Source organism: Mustela erminea, chromosome 1, assembly GCF_009829155.1.
Source record: "Mustela erminea isolate mMusErm1 chromosome 1, mMusErm1.Pri, whole genome shotgun sequence".
Lineage (NCBI taxonomy): Eukaryota > Metazoa > Chordata > Mammalia > Carnivora > Mustelidae > Mustela > Mustela erminea.
Window position 1 is genome coordinate 174,190,823 of NC_045614.1, and position 25,665 is coordinate 174,216,487.

The 25,665-nt window shown below is 37.0% G+C and overlaps 2 pseudogenes; both read left to right on the top strand.

Annotated features, from left to right (window-relative positions):
- Positions 1-389: 389 nt before the first annotated feature.
- Positions 390-24,813, top strand: LOC116591618 (annotated as a pseudogene).
- On the top strand, positions 2,205-3,096 carry LOC116595284 (annotated as a pseudogene).
- Positions 24,814-25,665: the final 852 nt, after the last annotated feature.

Here is a 25,665-nt window from a genome sequence, read left to right on the forward strand (position 1 = left end):
AGCATTTGATGGAAAGTTTAATTTTGCGTTGAAAGAAATATAATTATTGATACTGACTTATTAGTCATCTCCAAGACTTTTATTCTTTTAATCCCGAAGTTTCTGAGACAAAAACCTATATCCTGAAATTATATGAGACTTCACACTACAAAGACACACATCAAAATGATGTTATAAAACTCTTCTCAGAGCATTCAGGTAAAGGAAGTATTCAGATTTATCTTTACCTTACTATTGGTGTCCAGAAGTATTGTTTTACCTGAATTAGTTAGCATTTTTTAATTGTTCTCAAATTTCATCTTTGCACCTTTCCGGGTCTTGCCACAGCTGAAGGTTCTGGAAAATTAGCACGAGATTTAAATTCAGTTCATGCCAACCTTCTGATTATGAGGTAGATCTTCAAAACATCCTGGTAAGAATACAGCTTAATTCTGTTAAAGAATTCAAGCAAGTACATTGAAAGTTATTTCTAACATAGCTGAATAATTAAGTGGCTTATCTTTAGTGATTTAAAACAAGAAAATAAAACGTTCAGCCTGTGCTTTTATTTTGATGTTTTGAGTATGAAAAAATAAACCCATTTTGACCATAGAATTTACATAATTAGACACATTGGTCAAAATATCCTAAGGGATCCCTAAGTAATAATAGAAGAGCCTTTGAGGTAAAACAACATTTGTTCTCCAAAATCATATTTAGTTTAAGATTTTTAAAAAATGTATTCATTGAGAGAGAGAAACAGAGAGACAGAGAGGCTCAAGCAGAGGGAGAGGCAGAGGGAGAAGAAAATAATTCCCATGAGTAGAGAGCCAGACATTGGGCTCAATCCCAGGACCTGGAGAATCATGACCTGAACCAAAGGAAGATGCTTAAATATCTTAGCCATCTAGGCAACCCATCTCAAAAATCATATCAAGATTTAAGATTTTTTCTCTTTCTCTAAGTGTTATAAAACTAAAATATACAGGCAAGCTTTTTTTTTTTAAGCTTTCAAACTACTGTGATATACTTCAGAAAATATTACATAAGTTTATTAGGAAGCATGAAAATAATAGCTGGGTCACTTCCAGTAAGAGAATGATGCATAAGGTTTTTTCATGATAAGTTTCCAAGAATTTCCTTTGTAGCCTGTTCTTCAAAACTAGCAGTCTCAATTTGTGGAGACCAAAGAGATCACTAAGATCAGTGATAGTATACTGACAACAAGTTCACCTATCTCAGGTCTTTGAAGCTAGGACTGAAATCAATACTTTTTCTTTTTTTTCCCCCCTTGATACAAGAAGTAAAAGTCATAGCTGAACACAAATGTCTACAATTCTAAAAAGGAAATTGTACATGCATATTTTTAAAAAGCCATGCGTATTATACATAAACAACTCTAGATTGTGTTGGGTATATAGGATATGCTTGAGGATGCAAGAAGTGAAAATCAGTGTGGTCTAGAGCATTTAGTTAAAGCTTTCTTAAGTAGCATAATATGTAAACTATGCTTTACATAAGGATGGAAAGGATTTAGATATTGGGGAAAAAATCAACAGGAATGATGGCACGGACCAAAATCAACTCTTATGGAAATGGATCTAATACCGGGAAACAGGGATGAGAGAGGTAAAAATACATAGATATTTATTGCCTTGGATATCTCAAGTAATTTTCTCTAAAGATGAAAGTCCTATCATAATCCTTTGTGATTCTTCATAGAATTCCTGAGATGTAAATTTAACATATCTATTGCATGCTCTTTTCAAGCATTCATTCCACTGGAGAGTGTATGAAAACTTTGTGCTCAGTTAAAAAAAAATGTGTATACGTGAAGATTGATAGTAAATTTATTTTGAGGATCATTAAACAAAAACTGACATGATATTGTTTGTCAACATTGAGCAAATATGGGAATGCTAGATTTGTACACTATTAATGTATGAATTCATAAAGACAAACCTTTTCCTCTGTAAGCATTCTTCTTACAATTACAAACACATTCATGGGAATGCTGATTTCAGAGTTGAGCTTATAAAACTAATATTTTTGGGGGAATGGACTATTCCCTAGAGGTTTGGGTGCCTGAATCCCAGAGATACCGCAAGGAGTATTGAAAATCTCCACTCTTTGTTGTAAAAAGAACAATTTGGAAGGAAAGCTATACACACACTAAATTAGAATCTTATATCTCCAGAATTCCTATCTCAACAGAGAAGGTGGATATGACTGAGGATAACTACTCCTTGACCACTGAGTTTTATCCTCATAGGATTTACAGATCACCCAGAGTTGAGGAGCCTCCTGTTTGTGGTGTTTCTCACTATCTATGTGATCACTATCGTGGGGAATCTGGGCCTGGTGGCATTTGATTTTTATGGAGCATCGTCTTCACACACCAATGTACATCTTTCTGGGCAACCTGGCTCTGATGGATCCTGTTGTTCCTTGTGCCATTACCCCCAAAAACTTCAGAGAACTTCTTTTCTAATGACAGAATGATTTCCCTTTATGAATACATGGCACAATTTTATTTTCTCTGCCTTGCTGAAACTACAAAACTGCTTTCTCCGGGCAGCAATGCCTATGATTGCTATGTGGCCATATGCAGCCCACTGCAGTACCACAACACGATGTCAAAGAAAGTGCACATTCAGATGACCACAGGGGCCTACATAGCTGGAAACCTGCATCCCATAATTCATGTGGGGTTTCTCTTTAGGTTAACTATCTGTGGGTCAACTCGAATTAATCACTTTTTTTGTGATGTTTTTCCATTATATAGACTTTCCTGTGTTGACTCTTAAATCAATGAATTAATGATATTTATCTTTTCAGGCTCAGTTCAACTCTTCACCATTGGTAGTGTCTTAATATCTTACTTCTACATTCTCTTTACTATTTTCAAAATGAAATCCAAAGAGGGAAGAGGCAAAGCCTTATGTACTCGTGCAGTCCACTTTCTCTCTCTCAATATTCTATGGTTCTCTTCTCTTTGTGTACATTCAACCACAGTCAGTTAAAGAAAAGGATGAAGATATACCTGGTGCTCTTTTTTATACTCTAGTGATCCCTTTATTAAACCCTTTTATTTATAGTCTAAGAAAGAAGAAATAAAAAAATGCTATGAAAAAATTGTAACAAAATTTTTATAACATTTAAAAAAATATAAAATACCCCGTGGAAAATTAATTTAAATTTGGTAAAATGTTCTCAAAATCATGGAATATTGAGAAAGTAGAAAAGGATCACTTTGTCCATAGAATATTCAATTACTAAAACATGATATTATAGGAGTCAGATAAATAAGTTCAACAAGGAGAGATCCTGGTATAATGTATTGCAAATCTAAGCTCTAGTGCCCAGCAAAATTTAACTAAATAATTCTTCAGGTCACACACTGTGTATCAAAGAAAATTAGGTAAATAATTAGGTAATTGATCAATGGGTAATGCACTACAATTTTCAACAAATACCAACAAATACTATGAATACAAGTCAGTTAGATAAAGATCACCTCCATTTAATTCTGTATACTGGTGACATAGCACTCTGTAGTTTCCATAAATGGTATTTATGGATTAGATGTCCATATGGATTTGGCTGTTTTCATATAATTTGATTAGGGGCATCCAGCAAAAATGCAGTGTATTCCCGAATACACTAAATAACAAAGGCGTTTTTCTCTCTGATATTGCTTATCTTGTTTGTTACTGAGAATTCCACCAAACTGTACTTATTCCAGTGTAAAATTACTGCTACATTCACAGCAATAACAAAAAGGTGGAGTTGCTATAAAGCATAAATGAGGCACAAAATAGTGACAATTCTAAATTCCTAAACAAAAATATTTATTGATCATTTATATATGCAAATATGAAAGAAAACCATATATTACTCAGAACATGTTACCTGCTAGGCACAAAACTGCACCTTTCATATATATCACCTACCAATTGGTTAGAATGACTTTTCATACATCTTCTCAGCAAAATCCTCATACTTTGAAACATGAGTGGCTTGCTCAAGTTCAGCCAGGTGATTGAGATTGAGCTAGAATTTGTATCAATGATGATTGGGAGTTCAGAAAATGGAGATGCTTGTCCCCTGGGCTATTTAGACCTTATGCAGCATCAGAAGTGAGATGTGCCTTGAAAATGATTTTAAAATATGATGTTTTGGGAGAAAAAATGAATGAGTATGACCACAGTCAATGTTTATGGAAATTAGTATGACACTGGGAACTGGGGTGAAGGAGGTGAACCATGGACAGAGTCAGAAAGTTGACAAAGCTTTTGTTAAAAGCTGTTGCGGAATATGGGAAATAAGTGTGGGAGGGAATCAGGTTAGTGAGAATCTTCAAAGCCAATCCTTAAGGATCTGAATTTATCTCAGAGGCCTCAGACACTGAATGCTTCCTAGAACCAGGTAATATGGTTGTATTTTCAGAAAAGTAATCTGGTGATCAAAATGACACTAGAAGCAATATGGCTAACTTCAAGAATTCTTATACCAGATGATGAGAGTTGAAATTGGAGGATAAAAGAAGAGGAGTGCACAGATATAAGCAACATTTTAAAGGGAAAATAATGAATTATAACTTACTGGATAATACAATGAAGGCCTATCTTCTTCCTGAGAGTACCAACCATGTAACTGATTTCCTTCACTAATATTTAAAAAGACACACTGACACATTTGGCCATTCACTAGCCATTTCTTTAATATATTTTAAGATAATCATTTAAGTTAATATGCAATAGGTTGTTATTTTTATTTTTAACAAGTCAATAAATATTTTTAATTTCTTGGTTTTCGTTTATAATATTGCAAGTACTGTTAGATATTACCCACAGACACAAACTCTACATGGTCCTAAACACTTTTTTGAGGGGGTAAAATAATCCAGATACTTGAGTTTCACGAATGCTGTTTCCTTGTACCCACTCTCTATTTTAGGGGATATTTTCAGTTGTCAGATTCACATGCATTGATCCCTTTCCCTTTTCCAGGCGTGCCACGGGTTCTGTTTACGTATTTCTGCACCACCCACTGTTAACCCTTAGTAACACTGAAGCCTAAAGTTATGGTAAGGGAAGATTCTGTGACTAACTTGGGGCCAGTGAGACCAAAGAGGGAATTTTGTGGAAGTTCCTGGGAAATATGTTTCCTTTGTTTTAAAAGAGATCCACAAAAAAGTAGTCTTCCTCTGAATGTCATGATTTGTGGGTATGAAATCTGGCACAGTCTACAACCATTTTGCCATCCAAAGAGACACCAGCCTGGAGGTGAAATCAATATACAAAGGAAGGCATGGCTGAAGGAATCACAGAGAAGCAGACCCAGGGTTTGTGGAATTACCCACCTCTTCTCATTTCAAAATCCAATAGATCTCCTTACCGTTAACCTTGTTTGGAAAAAAATGCTTTTTTTTTTAAATTAAATTTATTTATTTATATTCAGTAAAACAGTATTCATTATTTTTTCACCACACCCAGTGCTCCATGCAATCCGTGCCTCTATAATACCCACCACCTGGTACCCCGACCTCCCACCCTGCCACTTCAAACCCCTCAGATTGTTTTTCAGAGTCCATAGTTTCTCATGATTCACTCCCCTTCCAATTTTCCCCAACTCCCTTCTCCTCTCTAACTCCCCATGTCCTCCATGCTATTTGTTATGCTCCACAAATAAGTGAAACCATAGGATAATTGACTCTCTCTGCTTGACTTATTTCACTCAGCATAATCTCTTCCAGTCCCGTCCATGTTGCTACAAAAGTTGGGTATTCATCCTTTCTGATAGAGGCATAATACTCCATAGTATATGGACCACATCTTCCTTATCCATTCGTCCGTTGAAGGGCATCTTGGTTCTTTCCATAGTTTGGCGACCATGGCCATTGCTGCTATAAACATTGGGGTACAGATGGCCCTTCTTTTCACTACATCTGTATCTTTGGGGTAGATACCTAGGAGTGAAATTGCAGGGTCATAGGGAAGTTCTATTTTTAATTTCTTGAGGAATCTCCACACTGTTCTCCAAAGAGGCTGCACTAACTTGCATTCCCACCAACAGTGTAAGAGGGTTCCCCTTTCTCCACATCCCCTCCAACAAATGTTGTTTCCTGTCTTGTTAATTTTGGCCATTCTGACTGGTGTAAGGTGATATCTCAATGTGGTTTTAATTTGAATCTCCCTGAGGGCTAGTATGATGAACATTTTTTCATGTGTCTGATAGCCATTTGTATGTCTTGATTGGAGAAGTGTCTGTTCATATCTTCTGCCCATTTTTTGATATGTTTGCCTGTTTCATGTGTGTTGAGTTTGAGAAGTTCATTATAGATCCTGGATATCAACCTTTTGTCTGTACTGTCATTTGCAAATGTCTTCTCCCATTCCGTGGGTTGCATCTTTGTTTTTTAGCATAAAAACAGACACATAGACCAGTGGAACAGAGTAGAGAACCCAGATATGGACCCTCAACTCTATGGTCAATTAATCTTCGACAAAACAGGAAAAAATATACAGTGGAAAAAAGACAGTCCTCTTCAATAAATGGTGCTGGGAAAACTGGACAGCTATATGTAGAAGAATGAAACTCGACCATTCTCTTACGCCGTACACAAAGATAAACTCAAAATGGATAAAAGACCTGAACGTGAGACAGGAATCCATCAGAATCCTAGAAAAGAACATAGGCAGTAATCTCTTTGATATCAGCCACAGCAACGTCTTTCAAGATACGTCTCCAAAGGCAAAGGAAACTAAGCGAAAATAAACTTTTGGGACTTCATCAAAATCAGAAGCTTCTGCACAGCAAAGGAAAAATGCTTTTAATGCCAATGAATAAATATTAACAGATAACTGTTTCCTTTGCTGTGCAAAAGCTTTTGATCTTGGAGAAGGGGGTGGGATTATGGACATTGGGGAGGGTATGTGCTTTGGTGAGTGCTGTGAAGTGTGTAAACCTGGTGATTCACAGACCTGTACCCCTGGGGATAAAAATATATGTTTATAAAAAATAAAAAATTAGAAATAAATAAATAAATAAAAATATTAACAGATACACGTATGTCTCCTGTCTCAACTCTCATTTTGGCTTTATTTTAATTTAATTTTAAGACAACCTTTTAGCTTGTAAATAACATTTCATCAGTATCCATTTAACTATTCAGCAAACCTCTTAAATTTTTTACTTTGACTTCTATATTTTATTTTCCTATAGGCCCACTGAAAAAATGGGAAACAAAGAGGTTTCCTAATTTGTCTACAGAAATATTAAGGTGGAGCACAGGGATCATATTGAGGGATCCATTCCAAATTCCATGCTTTTTTTTTTTCCGGCATAACAGTATTCATTATTTTTTCACCACACCCAGTGTGCCATAAATTTGTGCCCTCTATAATCGCCACCACTTCGTACCCTAACCTCCCACCCACCCGTCAATTCCAACCAGTCAGATTGTTTTTGAGAGTCCATAATCTCTCATGGTTCACCTCCCCTTCCCACTTCCCCCAACTCCCTTCTCCTCTCTAACTCCCCATGTTCTCCATGCTATTGATTATACTCCACAAATAAGTGAAACCATATGATAATTGACTCTCTCTGCTTGACTGATTTCACTCAGCATAATCTCTTCCAGTCCAAATTTAACCACTAAGTCATATTGTACACAACATAGAGAAGTGAAAGTAGCAGGAGCGCAAAACTTTCAAGAAACTAAGCTGTTAAGAGGATAAACAGGGCAGAGGGTCATGAAAAATGTGAATCAATGACATTTTCCTCCACATTTGTTTTGGAAAAATTTCAAACTACAGATATGTTGAGATAATGCCCATGAGTTTTGCAAATCAGGATTAGTAATTATTGACATTTCACCACATTTGCCTAACAATCCACCTGGAAAACGTGTATACATTCATAATGAATACAGATATGTATATATGACTATACATATATATGAGATTATGATAGTTTACCCAAAATTCTTCAATACATAACGCAAAAGAACAGAGACATTTCCTACACTGTCATATCATTTTTTAAAGATTTTATTTATTTGAGAGAGAGAGAGAGAGAGAGCAAGAGAGAGCAAGAGGGATCATAACGGGGAAGGGGAGAAGCAGGAGCCTTCGGTGCATGGGGCTTGATCCCAAGACCCCATGATCATGACTGGAGCTACAGGCAGGAGACTTAACTGACTGAGCCACCCAGGTATCCCATCATATCATTATTACAGCACCCCCCCCAGAAATTTAACATCACCTAATATGATGTTCACACTGAAATTTTCCCCAAATTGTCCTTCTTAGCAATTTATTTTTTCATCAGGAATTCAATTAAATGCCACCACTTGATGTATTATCATTTCAATCACTGGTAGTCTAGAACAAACCTCTTGCTTTTTTTCTCCTTTCATGACATTTAAAAATTTTTCTAAATCTCTGTGTCAGACATCATGTAAAATATCCCACCATATCTATTTTTGTGATGTTTCCTCATGAGTAGATTAGGTTAAATAATTCAGCCATCACAAGTGTGCTGTTTTAAGGTGAGGCCTATGACATTAGTTTGCCTTGTTAACTGAAGCCATTTACTGATTACTTCATTAAGGTGGTACCATCACCATCTGCTCTACAATAAAGATAAAATATTTCCTTCTTATGAAAATCTAATCTGCAGGGTGGTACCTGGACACCATGTGAATTTCTCATTCCCTAATAATTTTTCATCAACAGTTTTAGCATCCAATGACAATAATTTTTTGAATCAATTATTATCAATGGAAGCAAAAAGCTGGTGATTGTTTTTTCCCCAAGTGTTTCTCTGGCTGCATTCTGAGAAACGAGAATTTTAGAAAAAAATTTTGAACAGTTTTGGATTTATAGAAAATAAAAAGATAGTATAGAGAATTCCCATATCTGACACACCCACCTTCTTATATCATTAATATCGTACATTGGTATGGTACTTTTGCTATAACTAATGAGCCAATATTGATACATTATGATTAAGTGAAATTCATACTTGATTCAGATTTCCATAGTTCAATCTAGTGTCCTTCCATCCAGAATCCCATTCAGCATATCAGTTTATATTTAGTCATCACATCCCTTTAGTCATCAGGTGTCTGGGATAGCTTTTCAACATTCCTTGTTTTTGAAGTCCTTGGTACGTTTTGAGATGTACTAATTGGGAATTTTGTAGAATGTCCCTCAACTGGGATCCTTCTGATGTTTTTCTCATGATTAGGCTGAGGGGATAGATTTTGAGGAGAAAGGTCCCAGAGGTAAATCACTAATTTCATTACATCCTGTCAGTGGCAACTACTGTCCTCAACACTTGTAACTCTTGATGTTGACCTTGACCACCTGGTTGAGGCAGTGTTGCTGGTTCCTCTGTGGTGAAGCTGCTTTGTCTCCACCCTCTCTTACTGTGTTCTGTGTAAGGAAGTAACTTTCCACAGTCCACACTTACAGAGAGGAAAGAAATGGACCACCTCCCTGGAGCAAAGTATCTATACAAACTGGAATTCTTCTGCATGGAAGATTTATCTAATCACCTCACTTATTTATATATTCAGTCCTCTATTTACCTAAGTATGGAATCATGGATATTTATTTTATACTTTGCCAAAATTACACAGTATTTTATTAACTTTGCTGCTCAAATCATAGGAGCTTTGGTCACAGGGAGCTGTTTCCATTGGCTCCTTTGTCCCTTTGACATATACGCATCATTGTGTATGCAGGGTGGGTTTGTGTTTGTTTGTTGTTTAGCTTTGGTGTTTTGTTGTTGTTTTTATTGTTTTTTTCTGGCATTCCAAGATGTTCCAGGCTCATCTTGCATATTTACTTCCTGCCCTAGTCACTGTATCAGTTATTTCTCCAAGTAGATCTAATTCCTTTGACTGGAAAATGATATTAGAACCAAAATCTGGGGCAGGGGGGTTGAGTCAAAATGGTGGAGGAGTAGCAGGCTGAGATGACATTAGGTAGCAGGAAATCAGCTAGATAGTTTATCAAACCATTCTGAATATCTACAAATCCAAGAGAAGATTAAAGAGAAGAAGAGCAGCAATTCTAGAAACAGATAATCAACCACTTTCTGAAAGGTAGGACCTGCCGAAAAGTGATTCCAAACCAGGGGAAGATAGACCGTGGGGGAGGAAGTGGCTCCCAGCAAGTGGCAGAGCCACAGAGCACAAAATCAGAACTTTTAAAAGACTGCTGCACTGAGGGGTATTGCATCAGCGGTTTAGCTGGGGTGAAGCCGACATTGAGATAGCGTGGTGTCAGGTCCCATGGGGTCACAGAAGGATCAGGGGTGTCTGAGTGTCTCAGAGCTCGCAGGTGTTAGAGCGGGGAAGCTGGCTACAGAGACAGAGCCGAAGAGTGAGCTCTCAACTCAGGAACCTTAAACTGTGATCTGTAGCATGGTCAAACCATTGCTCTGTGAACAGGGACTTCACAAGATCTAGGGAGTAGAAGAAGATCAAAAGGACCTGCTGGGTGAGGAGACTCCAGGTGGGTAGTGTGTCAGAAACAGAGATGCTTGGTCACAGGCTGGGTAAGCTCGGTGCATGGACGGAGGCCAGGAAAGCTGAAGTGATTGAGTGCTTTTCTCTGAGGGCACACCGAGTGGTGTATAGATAGATAGATAGATAGGGAGAGAAAGAGATAGAAATATAGAAGTTATCATTATTTAAAATTTTGAAAGGTAGTTTCTTCAAAGAGACCAAAATACTCCCAAAATTAAGTAGGTGACTCTGTTCTATTCACCAGTCTAATATATATATTTTCTTTTTTTATATTTCTTCTTTATTTTTTCTTAAAATTTTTTTTTCTGTACTTCTTTTTACTCCCTTTCTTCCCCCACAATTGGGGTCTCTTCTGATTTGGTTAAAGCACATTTTCCTGCAGTCTTTAAATGCCTCTTAGTATTTTATTTGCTCCTTCATATATTCTTATCTGGATAAAAAGGCAAGGTGGAAAAAATCACCACAAAAAAAAAAAAAAAAAAAAAAAGAACAAGAGACAGTACCTAAGGCTAGGGACCTAATCAATACGGACATTGGTAATATGTCAGATCCATCTAGAATTCAGAATGACAATTCTCAAGGTGCTAGCTGGGCTCAAAAAGGCATGGAATATATTAGAGAAACCCGGTCTGGAGAAATAAAAGCCCTTTCTGGAGAAATAAAAGAACTAAACTCTAACCAAGATGAAATTTAAAAACGTATTAATGAGGTGCAATAAAAATGGGGCTCTTACTGCTAGGATAAATGAGGCAACAGAGAGAATTACTGATATAGAAGACCAAATGATAGAGAATAAAGAAGCGAGCAAAAGAGAGACAAACAAGTAGTGGACCACGAGGGAAGAATTCGAGAGATAAGTGATACCATAAGATGAAACAATATTAGAATAATTGGGATTTCAGGAGAAGACAAAAGAGAGAAGGGAGCAGAAGGTATATTGGTTAGAATTATTGCAGAGAATTTCCCTAATATGACAAAGGGAACAAGCACCAAAATCAGGAGGTGCAGAGAACTCTCCTCAAAATCAATAAGAATAGGTCCACACCCCATCATCTCATAGTAAAATTTACAAGTCTTAGTGATGAAGAGAAAATCCTGAAAGCAGCCTGGGACAAGAAGTCTGTAGCATACCATGGTAAAATTATTAGATTGACAGCAGACTTACCCACAGAGATGTGGCAGACCAGAAAGAACTGGCATAATATATTCAGAGTGCTAAATGAGAAAAACATGCAGTCAAGAATACGATATCCAGCTAGGCTATCATTGAAAATAGAAGGAGAGATTAAAAATTTCCAGGACAAACAAAAACTAAAAGAATTTGTAAACACCAAACCAGTTCTACAGGAAATATTGAAAGGGGTCCTCTAAGTAAAGAGAGAGCCTAAAAGTAGTAGAGCAGAAAGGAATAGAGAAAATATACAGTAAGAGTCACTTTATAGACAATACAATGGCATTAAGTTCATATGTTACCCTGAATGTAAATGGGCTAAATGTCCCAATCAAAGACACAGGGTAGCAGAATGGATAAAAAAACAAAACCATCAATATGCTGTCTACAAGAAACTCATTTTCGACCCAAAGACACCTCTGGATTTAAAGTGAGGAGGTGGAAAACAATTTACCATGCTAATGGACATCAAAAGAAAGCCTGGGTGGCAATCCTTATATCCGATCAGTTAGATTTTTAGCCAAAGACTAGAATAAGAGATGAGGAAGGACATTATATCATACTCAAAGGGTCTGTCCTACAAGAACATCTAACAATTTTAAATATCTATGCCCCTAATATGGGAGCAGCCAACTATATAAACCAATGAATAACAAAGAAACACATCGACAATGACACAATAATAGTGGGGGACTTTAACACTCACTTCGTTGAAATGGACAGATCATCTAAGGAAAAGATCAACAAGGAAATAAAGGTCTTAAATGACACACTGGATCAGATGTACATAATAGATATATTCAGAACATTCCATCCCAAAGCAGCAGAATACACATGCTTCTCTAGTGCACATAGAACATTCTCCAGAATAGATAACATCCTGGCTCATAAATCAGATCTCAACCAGTATCAAAAGATTGGGATCTTGTTTCATTCCCATGTTGCATCACCACTTCCTCATACAAGATGGGATTGGGAGGGAGACAAACTATAAATGACTCTTAATCTCACAAAACAAATTGAGAGTTGCTGGGGGGAGGGGGTTTGGGAGAAGGGGGTGGGATTATGGACATTGGGGAGGGTATGTGCTTTGGTGAATTCTGTGAAGTGTGTAAACCTGGTGATTCACAGACCTGTACCCCTGGGGATAAAAATATATGTTTATAAAAAATAAAAAATTAAAAAAAAAAAGATTGGGATCATTCCCTGCATATTTTCAGACCACAATGCTCTGAAGCTAGAACTCAATCACAAGAAGAAATTTGGAAAGAACCCAAATACATGGAGACTAAATAGCATCCTTCTGAAGAATGAATGGGTCAACCAGGAAATTAAAGAAGAATTGAAAAAAATCATGGAAATGAGTGATAATGAAAACACAATGGTTGAAAATCTGTGGGACACAGCAAAGGCAATCCTGAGAGGAAAATATATAACGATACAAGCCTTTCTCAAAAAACAAGAAAGGTTTCAAATACACAACCTAACCCTGTACCTAAAGGAGCTGTAAAAGAACAACAAAGAAAGCCTAAACCCAGCAGGATAACAGTAATAATAAATATCAGAGTAGAAATCAATGAAATAGACACCAAAAAGAACAAAAGAAGAAATCAATGCAACTAGGAGCTGGTACCTTGAGAGTATTAATAAGATTGATAAATCCCTGGCCAAACTTACTAAAAAGAAAAAAGAAAGGACCCAAATAAAGTCATGAATGAAAGAGGAGAGATCACAACCAACACCTATGAAATACACACAATTATAAGAACACATTATGAGCAACTATACATCAGCAAATTTGACAGTCTGGAGAAATGGATGCATTCCTGGAGACATATAAACTACCGCAACTGAACCAGGAAGAAATAGAAAACCTGAAGAGACCCATAACCAGTAAGGAGATTAAAGCAGTCATCAAAAATCTCCAAACAAACAAGAGCCCAGGGCCAGACGGTTTCACAGGGAATTCTACCAAACATTTAAGAAGAATTAATTTATATTCTCCTGAAACTCTTCCAAAAAACAGAAAGGGAATGAAAACTTAACAACTCATTTTATGAGACCAGCATTACCTTGATCCCAAAACCAGACAAAAGATCCCATCAAAAAAGAGAACTACAGACCAACATCCTTGATGAACACAGATGCGAAAATGTTCACCAAAATACTAGCCAATAGGATCCAACAGTACATTAAAAGGGTATTCACAGGACACCTGGGTGGCTCAGTTGGTTGAGCGGCTGCCTTCAGCTCGGGTCATGATCCCGGCTTCCTTGGATCGAGTCCCACATCAGGATCCTTGCTCGGCGGTGAGCCTGCTTCTCCCTCTGCCTCTGCCTGCCACTCTGTCTGCCTGTGCTCTCTCTTTCTCTCTGACAAATAACTAAATAAAATCCTAAAAAAAAAAAAAAGATTATTCACCTCAACCAAGTGGGATTTATTATAGGACTTCAAGGTTGGTTCAACATTTGCAAATCAATCAATATGATACACTACATTAATAAAAGAAAAAAACAAGAACCATATTATCTTCTTAATAGACACTGAAAAAGCATTTGACAAAGTACAGCATTCTTTCTTGTTCAAAACTCTTCAAACTGCAGGGATAGAGGGTACATACCTCAATTTCATCAAAGCCATCTATGAAAAACCCACTGAGAATATCATTCTCAAAGGACAAAAACAGAGCTTTTCTGCTAAGGTCAGGAACACAGCAGTGATGTCCATTACCACCACTGCTATTGAACATAGTACTATACATCCTACCCTCAGCAATCATACAGCAAAAAGAAATTAAAGGCATCCAAATGAGCAAAGAAGAAGTCAACTATCACTCTTTGCAGGTAATATGATACTGTATGTGGACAACACAAAAGACTCCACTACAAATCTGCTAGAACTTGTACAGGAATTCAGTAAAGTGTCAGGATATAAAATCAATGCACAGATATCAGTTTGATTTCTTTACATCAATATCACGACAGAAGAAAGAGAAATTAAGGACTCAATCCCATCTATACTCAGAAAACTATAATGTACTCATGAAAGAAATTGAGGAAGACACAAAGAAATGGAACAATGTTCCATGCTCATGGATTGGAAGAATAAATATTGTGAAAATGTCTAAGCTACCTAAAGCAATCTACATGTTTAATGCAATCCTTATCAAAATCAAATCCATCTTTTTAAAGAAATGGAACAAATCATACAAAAATTTATATGGAAACAGAAAAGACCTCAAGTAGCCAGAAGAATATTGAAAAAGGAAGCCAAAGTTGGTGGCATCACAATTCCAGACTTCAACCTCTATTACAAAGCTGTCATCATCAAGACAGTATGGTACTGGCACAAAAATAGACACATAGATCAGTGGAACAGAATAGAGGACCCAGAAATACACCCTCAACTCTATGGTCAACTAATCTTTGACAAAGCAGAAAAGAAAGTCCAATGGAAAAAAGAAGGTCTCTTCAACAAATGGTGTTGGGAAAATTGAACAGACACATGAATAAAAATGAAACTGGACCATTTTCTTACATCATACACAAAAATAGACTCAAAATGGATGAAGGACCTCAATGTGAGAAAGGAATCCATCAAAATCCTTGAGAAGAGCACAGGAAGCAACCTCTTAGACCTCAGCCGTAGCAACGTCTTCCTAGGAACATTGCCAAAGGCAAGGCAAGCAAGGGCAAAAATGATCTATTGGGATTTCATCAAGATCAAAAGCTTTTGCACAGCAAAGGAAACAGTTAGCAAAACCAAAAGACAACTGACAGAATGGGAGAAGATATTTGCAAATGACATATCAGATAAAGGGCTAGTATCCAAAATCTATAAAGAGCTTAGCAAACTCAACACCCAAAGAACAAATAATCCAATCAAGAAATGGGCAGAGGACATGAACAGACGTTTCTGCAAAGAAGACATCCAGATGGCCAATAGACACATGAAAAAGTGCTCCACATCACTCAGCATCAGGGAAATACAAATCAAAACCACAATGTGCTACCACCTCACACCAGTCAGAATGGCTAAAACTAACAAGTCAAGAAATGACCGATGCTGGTGAGGATGCTGAGAAAGGGGAACCCTCTTACACTGTTGGTGGGAATGTAAGCTGGTGCTACCACTCTGGAAAAAAACATGGAGTTTCCTCAAGAAGTTGAAAATAGAGCTACCCTACGACCAGCAATTGCACTACTGGGTATTTACCCTAAAGATACAAATGTAGTGATCCAAAGGGGGACATGCACCCATATCTTTTAAAAATATTTTATTTATTTATTTATTTGATAGAGAGAGATATCACAAGTAGGCAGAGAGGCGGGCAGAGAGAGAAGGAAGAAGCAGGTTCCCTGCTGAGCAGAGAGCCCGATGCGGGCCTCGATCCCAGGACCCTGGGATCATGACCTGAGCTGAAGGCAGAGGCTTTAACCCACTGAGCCACCCAGGTGCCCCCCAAATGTTTATAGCAGCAATGTCCACAATAGCCAAACTATGGAAAGAACCTAGCAACAACATGCATGGATAAAGAAGAGGTGGTATATATACACAATGCAATACTATGCAGCCATCAAAAGAAAGGAAATCTTGCCATTTGCAACCAATTGGATGGAACTAGAGGATATTATGCTTAGCGAAATAAGTCAATCAGAAAAAGACAAATATGATCTTCCTTAAGTGATGAAGTTGAGAGGCAATGTGGAGTATTTAGGGGTAAAAAAAGAATAAATGAAACAAGATGGGATTGGGAGGGAGACAAGCCATAAGAGGCTTTTTTTTTTTAAGATTTTATTTATTTATTTGACAGACAGAGATCACAAGTAGGCAGAGAGTCAGGTAGAGAGAGGAGGGCTCCCCACTGAGCAGAGAGACTGATGCAGGGCTCAATCTCAGGACCCTGAGACCATGACCCAAGCCAAAGGCAGAGGCTTTAACCAACTGAGCCACCCAGGTACCACATAAGAGACTCTTACTCTCACAAAACAAATGGAGGGTTGATGGGGGGAGGCGGGTAGGGAGCAGGTAGTGAGGTTTTAGGCACTGGGGAAGGTAAGTGCTATGGTGAGAGCCATGAAGTGTGTAAACCTGGTGATTCACAGACCTGTACCCTCGGGGCTAATAATACATTATATGTTAATAAACAAATTAAAAATTTTTTAAAAAATGAACCAAGTTGAATAGCAGTGGTGATAATGGACATCCCTGCCGTGTTCCTGACCTTAGTGGAAAAGCTTTCAGTTTTTCTCCATTGAGAATGATATTTGCGGTGGGTTTTTCATAGATGGCTTTGATGATATTGAGGTATGTGCCCTCTATCCCTACACTTTGAAGAGTTTTGATCAGGAAGGGATGCTGTACTTTGTCAAATGCTTTTTCAGCATCTATTGAGAGTATCATATGGTTCTTTTTCTTTCTTTTATTGATGTGTTGTATCACATTGACTGATTTGCGGATGTTGAACCAACCTTGCAGCCCTGGAATAAATCCCACTTGGTCATGGTGAATAATCTTTTTAATATACTGTTGAATCCTATTGGCTAGTATTTTGTTGAGTATTTTTGCATCTGTGTTCATCAAGGATATCGGTCTATAGCTCTCTTTTTTGGTGGGATCCTTGTCTGGTTTTGGGATCAAGGTGATGCTGGCCTCATAAAATGAGTTTGGAAGTTTTCCTTCCATTTCTATTTTTTGGAACAGTTTCAGGAGAATAGGAATTAGTTCTTCTTTAAATGTTTGGTAGGATTCCCCCGGGAAGCCGTCTGGCCCTGGGCTTTTGTTTGTTTGGAGATTTTTAATGACTGTTTCAATCTCCTTACTGGTTATGGGTCTGTTCAGGCTTTCTATTTCTTCCTGGTTCAGTTGTGGTAGTTTATATGTTTCTAGGAATGCATCCATTTCTTCCAGATTGTCAAATTTGTTGGCGTAGAGTTGCTCATAGTATGTTCTTATAATAGTTTGTATTTCTTTGGTGTTAGTTGTGATCTCTCCTCTTTCATTCATGATTTTATTTATTTGGGTCCTTTCTCTTTTCTTTTTGATAAGTCGGGCCAGGGGTTTATCAATTTTATTAATTCTTTCAAAGAACCAGCTCCTAGTTTCATTGATTTGTTCTATTGTTTTTTTGGTTTCTATTTCATTGATTTCTGCTCTGATCTTTATGATTTCTCTTCTCCTGCTGGGCTTAGGGTTTCTTTCTTGTTCTTTCTCCAGCTCCTTTAGGTGTAGGGTTAGGTTGTGTACCTGAGACCTTTCTTGTTTCTTGAGAAAGGCTTGTAACCGCTATATATTTTCCTCTCAGGACTGCCTTTGTTGTGTCCCACAGATTTTGAACCGTTGTGTTTTCATTATCATTTGTTTCCATGATTTTTTTCAATTCTTCTTTAATTTCCCGGTTGACCCATTCATTCTTTAGAAGGATGCTGTTTAGTCTCCATGTATTTGGGTTCTTTCCAAACTTCCTTTTGTGGTTGAGTTCTAGCTTTAGAGCATTGTGGTCTGAAAATATGCAGGGAATGATCCCAATCTTTTGATACCGGTTGAGTCCTGATTTAGGACCGAGGATGTGATCTATTCTGGAGAATGTTCCATGTGCACTAGAGAAGAATGTGTATTCTGTTGCTTTGGGATGAAATATTCTGAATATATCTGTGATGTCCATCTGGTCCAGTATGTCGTTTAAGGCCTTAAGGACCTCAATGTGCGAAAGGAATCCATCAAAATCCTTGAGGAGAACACAGGCAGCAACCTCTTTGACCTCTGCCACAGCAACATCTTCCTAGGAACAACGCAAAAGGCAAGGGAAGCAAGGGCAAAAATGAACTATTGGGATTTCATCAAGATCAAAAGCTTTTGCACAGCAAAGGAAACAGTTAACAAAATCAAAAGACAACTGACAGAATGGGAGAAGATATTTGCAAACGACATATCAGATAAAGGACTAGTGTCCAGAATCTATAAAGAACTTAGCAAACTCAACACCCAAAGAACAAATAATCCAATCAAGAAATGGGCAGAGGACATGAACAGACATTTCTGCAAAGAAGACATCCAGATGGCCAACAGACACATGAAAAAGTGCTCCCATATCACTCGGCATCAGGGAAATACAAATCAAAACCACAATGAGATATCACCTCACACCAGTCAGAATGGCTAAAATCATCAAGTCAGGAAATGACAGATGCTGGCGAGGATGTGGAGAAAGGGGAACCCTCCTACACTGTTGGTGGGAATGCAAGCTGGTGCAGCCACTCTGGAAAACAGCATGGAGGTTCCTCAAAATGTTGAAATAGAACTGGCCCTATGACCCAGCAATTGCACTATTGGGTATTTACCCTAAGGATACAAACGTAGTGATCCAAAGGGGCACATGCACCCGAATGTTTATAGCAGCAATGTCCACAATAGCCAAACTATGGAAAGAACCTAGATGTCCATCAACAGATGAATGGATCAAGAAGATGTGGTATATATACACAATGGAATACTATGCAGCCATCAAAAGAAATGAAATCTTGCCATTTGCGACAACATGGATGGAACTAGAGCGTATCATGCTTAGCGAAATAAGTCAAGCAGAGAAAGACAACTATCATATGATCTCCCTGATATGAGGAAGTGGTGATGCAACATAGAGAGAGGTTTTAATGAATTGGTAGAGCAGAGGAAATATGCGAAGGAATCAAACAGGATATTTTCCAATCTCTTTTCCTATTCCTTTTATGTTACCCGTTGTGTCTCCTTGTATCGTGTATGAATAAACTTGAGCCTTTTACTATCCATTTTTTTAAAAAATTTTGGTCGGTCTCTTTTAAGAGTCTAAGCTTTTATACATGGTTCCCTCAGTCTACTGCTTTTCCTCATGTTCTTCCCCAATTCTTACCTTACATATACTATAAAGTTATCTGAAATTTTACTTCCACTGGGGAACATTTCTTTCTTCATTCAGGTCACTATTCACTTCCCTCACTATATTTTTACACAACTTGTTTACACTTCTTATATATTACAGCCTAAATTGCACCCTGGTTAGCAATGTAAGTGCCTTTCTTTCTGCCCACTAGATGATGAGCATCTTGTCAGAAACCATATATAAAAACTAGGAAATTATCCCCATCAGTCTCACATCCTGTATTCATGCTCTCCATTGTCTTTTCCCATACCCTGCATATTGAAAGTACTTGATAAAAGTTAAACAGAATGGTAATGTCAGCAGTTAATGCAGCAGGATCTAGCTCAGTTTGTAGTAAGTTTTTCAGAAAGATGCATGACATGATTGGTGACTTAATATGCAGTCAAGACTTTTATAATCAAGACACATATGAGTCACAAGTGATATGGTGGTGAATGCATTACAAAAGCACTGATGTGTCATGTAAATCAGGAAAAGAAAGAATCAACCCTATTTGAAGGACCTAGGAAAGTCCCATGTAGATCTGATTTGAATTCAAGGATGAGTAGTACTGAGATGGAAGGAAAGAGAGAAGGAGTTTTAGTTGAGGGAAACATTGAAAGTGAATTAGATGAAACAACTGCCAGTAGTGCTGTAAAGGAATGCACATGGCCAAGTGCCCTGATGTAAGAGGAAGAAAAGAAAGAAATAGATAAGACACAGGTTGACTGTGGAAAATCTGGAATACCAAAATAAGAAAAATAAGAAAAATGAATTTGGGGATGCCTGGGTGGCTCAGTCAATTAAATGTCTGCCTTCAGCATGAGTCATGATCCTGGAGTCCTGGGATCAAGCCCCAGAACCACATGTCCAGCTCTCTGCTCAACAGAGTTGGCTTCTCTCTTTCCTTCTCCTTCTACCTATCCCTCTGCTCCTTCTTTCTCTCTCACTTACTCTATTTCAAGTAAATAAGTAAAACCAAAAAAAAGCCAAAACAAAATTTAAAAAACACCTTAAAAAAATGGATTTTGTTAGAAACCAATTAGAGGTCATTTCAGATTCCTGAGCAGTAGACTATCATTTCTTCACTCATTCAAGAAACATTTGTTAAGCACTACCACTGTTTGGAATGAAGGAATGAACATAACAGAGAAATCCTTTCCCTCTTATGTCCATAGCTAATGGTAGCAGCAGGCAACAAGTGATAGATGGCATACTGTATGTATAGTATTTTTATTAAACTAAGTTTTATTAAAATATACAGTATATTTATATGATTAATGGAATGAAGGGTGAGAACAGGGTAAGAAAGTTAAGGGATTTGGGGTAACTGTAAAGAACAGAGATTAACTCAGTAAATCATATGTGTGGCTAAAGGGTAACAGCAAAGTCTCCATGAGGATTTTTCAATACATGGGAACAACTTCAGATGAGAGTGAAGGAGTTGATGAGACTAGCTAACACTACCACAACTTTTGTTCTTCACTCTAAATGCTAATCATCTTTCATAAACCCTATTAATCTCTACAGTAAATGTCCAAACCAACCTGAGAGTCCCTTCAGTTCATTTACATTTTAGGCACAGAATAAGGAACAGAATTCTAAAAATGATTTCAGTTACATAAGAATCAGCAAGATGATCATCAAATGACTTAGTGACTTGTGCAAAGGTCATTTAATTTAACCTCATTTCTCACAGGTCAACTTTAATATATGTCACAGAGTTAATATGTTTTGGGAACTGAATCTCTCCATAGAAATACACTGATGTCATCATAGGCAAGTCCCACAAGCATTTGATGGAAAGCCTAATTTTGTATTGAAAGAAACATAATTATTGACAGTGACTTATTAGTAATCTCCCAGATTTTCATTTAATCTCAAATGTTTCTTAGACAAAAACTTTTATCCTGAAAATGTATGAGACTTAACATCACACACACACAAAAGCAATGTGATGTCATAAAACTCTTCTCAGAGCATTCAGGTAAGGAAGTATTCAGATTTATCTTTACCTTTACAATTAGCATCCATAAATATTGATTTATCTGAATTATTTAGCATTTTTAATTGTTCTCGGGTTTCAATTCTCACTGTCACAACTGAAGGCTATTGCAAGTTAACATGAGATTTGAACTCAGTTCATGCCAACCTTTTCTGATTATAAGGTAGATCTTCAAAATATCCTGGTAAGAATGCAGCTTATTTCTGTTACATAATTCAGGCAAGTACACTGAAAGTTATTTCTAACATAGCTGAATAATTAAATGGCTTATCTTTAGTAATTTAAAACAAGAAAATAAAACGTTCAGCCTGTGCTTTTATTTTGATGTTTTGAGTATGGAAAAATAAACCCATTTTGACCATAGAATTTACATAATTAGACACATTGGTCAAAATATCCTAACGGATCCCTAAGTAATAAAAGAAGATAGCCTTTGAGGTAAAACAAAATTTGTTCTCAAAAATCATATTTATTTTAAGATTTTTTTTTAATTTATTCATTTGAGAGAGAGAAACAGAGAGACAGAGAGAGCTCAAGCAGAGGGACAGGCAGAGGAGAGGAACAAGGAGAACTCCCACTGAGCTGGGAGCCAGGCATGGGGCTCAGTCCCAGGACCTAGAGAATCATGACCTGAACCAAAGGAAGATGCTTAAATATCTTAGCCCTCTAGGGAACCCATCTCAAAAATCATATCAAGATTTAAGATTTTTCTCTTTCTCTAAGTGTTATAAAACTAAAATATACAGGCAAGCTTATTATTATTAGCTTTCAAACTACTGGGACCTACTTCAGAAAATACTGCATAAGTTTCTTAGGAAGAGGGAAAATAGTAGCTGGGTCACTTCCAATAAGAGAATGATACATAAAGTTTTTTTAATGATAAGTTTCCAATAATTTCCTTTGTAGCCTGTTCTTCAAAACTAGCAGTCTCAATTTGTCGAGACCAAAGTGGTCACTAAGGATCAGTGATAGTCCACTGAAAACAAGTTCACCTATCTCAGGTCTTTGAAGCTAGGACTGGAATCAATACTTTTTTTTTTTTTCCCCCTCTATAGCATTAAAAACTCTTATGAGAAGTAGAAGTCATAGCTGAACTCAAATGACTACAATTCTAATAAAGAAACTGTACATGCATATGTAAAAAAAAAAGCCATGTGTATTATACATAAACAATGCTAGATGGTGTTGGCTATATAGGATATGCTTGAGGATGCAAGAAGTGAAAATCAGTGTGGTCTGGGGCATTTAGTTAAAACTTTCTTAAGTAGCATTATATGTAAACGATGCTTTACATAAAGATGGAAAGGATTTAAGGATCTGGGCAAAAATCAACAGGAATGATGGCATGGACGAAATCAGTTTTTATGGGAATGGATCTAATACCGGGAACAGGGATGAGAGGTGAAAATACATAGATATTTATTTCCTTGGATATCCCAAGGAATTTCCTCTAAAGATTAAAGTCCTATTCTTAAATCTTTGTGATCTTCATACAATTTCAAAGGTATAAATTTAACATATCTGTTGTAAGCTCTTTTCAAGGATTCATTCTACTGGGAGAGTATATGAAAACTTTGCTTAAAGAAATGTGTATACATGAAAATTGATAGTAAATTTATTTTAAGGATTTGGGGGGGAAAGATTTTATTTATTTGACAGAGAGAGAGAGACCACAAGTAGGCAGAGAGGCAGGAAGAGAGAGAGGGGGAAGTAGGCTCCCCGCTGAGCAGAGAGCCCAATTCGGGGCTCGATCCCAGGACACTGAGCCACTCAGGCACCCCAAGGGTTTTTAATACCAAAACTGACACTGAAATTTTCATCAACAATGAACCAAATATGAGAATGCTAGATTTCTAGACTATTCATATGTGAATTCATAAAGACAAACCTTTTCCTCTGTAAGCATTCTTCTGGAAATTACAAAAATATGTTCAGTTATAAAACTGACATTTTAGGGGAATGGCTATTCCCTAGAGGTTTTTGTGCCTGTATCCAGAGATACTAGGAAGAGTTTAAAGAAGCTTCTCTCTTCGTTGTAAAAAGAAAAATTTGGAAGGAAAGTTTTACACACTAAATAACAATCTTACAATGTTTATTCTTCTGATCCATGACCATGGAATGTTCTTTGATCTTTTTGTGTCTTCTTCAATTTCTTTCATGAGCGTTCTATAGTTCCTTGAGAACAGACCCTTTACCTCTTTTGTTACATTTATCCCCAGGTATCTTATGATTCTTGGTGCTGTAGTAAATGGAATCAATTCTCTAATTTCTCTTATTCTTATATCTCCAGAATTCCTATCTCAACAGAGAAGGTGGATATGACTGAAGATAACGACTCCTTGACCACCGAATTTATCCTCATAGGATTTACAGATCACCCAGAGTTGAGGAGCCTCCTGTTTGTGGTGTTTCTCACTATCTATGTGATCACTATGGTGGGGAATCTGGGCCTGGTGGTATTGATTTTTATGGAGCATCGTCTTCACACACCAATGTACATCTTTCTGGGCAACCTGGCTCTGATAGATTCCTGTTGTTCCTGTGCCATTACCCCCAAAATGTTAGAGAACTCTAAAGACAGAATGATTTCCCTTTATGAGTGCATGGCACAATTTGATTTTCTCTGCCTTGCTGAAACTGCAGATTGCTTTCACCTGGCAGCAATGGCCTATGATCGCTATATGGCCATATGTAGCCCTCTGCAGTACCACACGATGATGTCAAAGAAACTCTGCATTCAGATGACCACAGGGGCCTATATAGCTGGAAATCTGCATTCCATTTTTCATATATGGTTTCTCTTTAGTTTAACTTTCTGTGGGTCAAATCAAATTAATCACTTTTTTGTGATGTTTTTCCATTATATAGACTCTCTTGTGTTGACCCTTTATATCAATGAATTGATGATACTTTTCTTTGCAGGTTCAGTTCAACTCTTCACCATTGGTAGTGTTTTAATACCTTACTTCTACATTCTCTTTACTATTTTCAAAATGAAATCCAAAGAGGGGAGAAGCAAAGCCTTATCGACATGTGCATCCCACTTTCTCTCTGTCTCAATATTCTATGGTTCTCTTATCTTTGTGTACATTTGACCACATTCAGTTAAAGAAGAGGATAAAGATATACCTGGTGCTGTTTTTTATACCATAGTAATCCCTTTATTAAACCCTTTTATTTATATTCTAAGAAATAAGGATGTAATAAATGCTATGGAAAAAAATTATAAAGAATATTATATAACATTTTAAAAGAAATATCATCATCTGTGGAAAATTAAATTTGATAAAATGTTTTTCAAGATCATGGAATATTGAGAAAGTAGAAAAGGACCTCTTTGTCCATAAAATATTCAATTACTTATACATGTTAGTATAGAAATCAAATAAATAACTTCTGCAAAGAGAGATTCTGCTAATATGTATTCCAAAATCATAGCTACTAGCTCCCTTCAAGAATGAGTTAAATAATTATTATTGAGATTATATACTGTGCCACAAAAAATTAGCTAAACTATTAACTAATTGTTTCAAAGAGTAATGAGTCACAATTTTCAACAAATGATAGGAATACAAGTCAGTATATGTAAATATCACCTCCATTTAAAATTGTTGACAAGTTTCTAGAATTCTGAAGCATAACATGTCCCATTCCAGGTTCTCAAGAATTAATCCCTTCTTAAACACCACCTGTTGGAAGTACACTGTATATATTTGATTCTTAATTTTCTTTGAGTTTATTCAAAGGACTATATGTGAATATCAATTCAATTCATATGAAGTATCTATTCTTTTTTTTTTTAAAGATTTTATTTATTTATTTGACAGAGACAGATCACAAGCAGGCAGAGAGGCAGGCAGAGAGAGAGGAGGAAGCAGGCTCCCCCACTGAGCAGAGAGCCCGATGCGGGGCTCATTCCCAGGACCCTGAGATCATGACCTGAGCCAAAGGCAGTGGCTTAACCCACTGAGCCACCCAGGCGCCCCTGAAGTATCTTTTTTTTTTTTTTAATATTTTAATTAAATTTTATTTCTTTTCAGTGTTCCAGCATTCATTGTTTATGCACCACA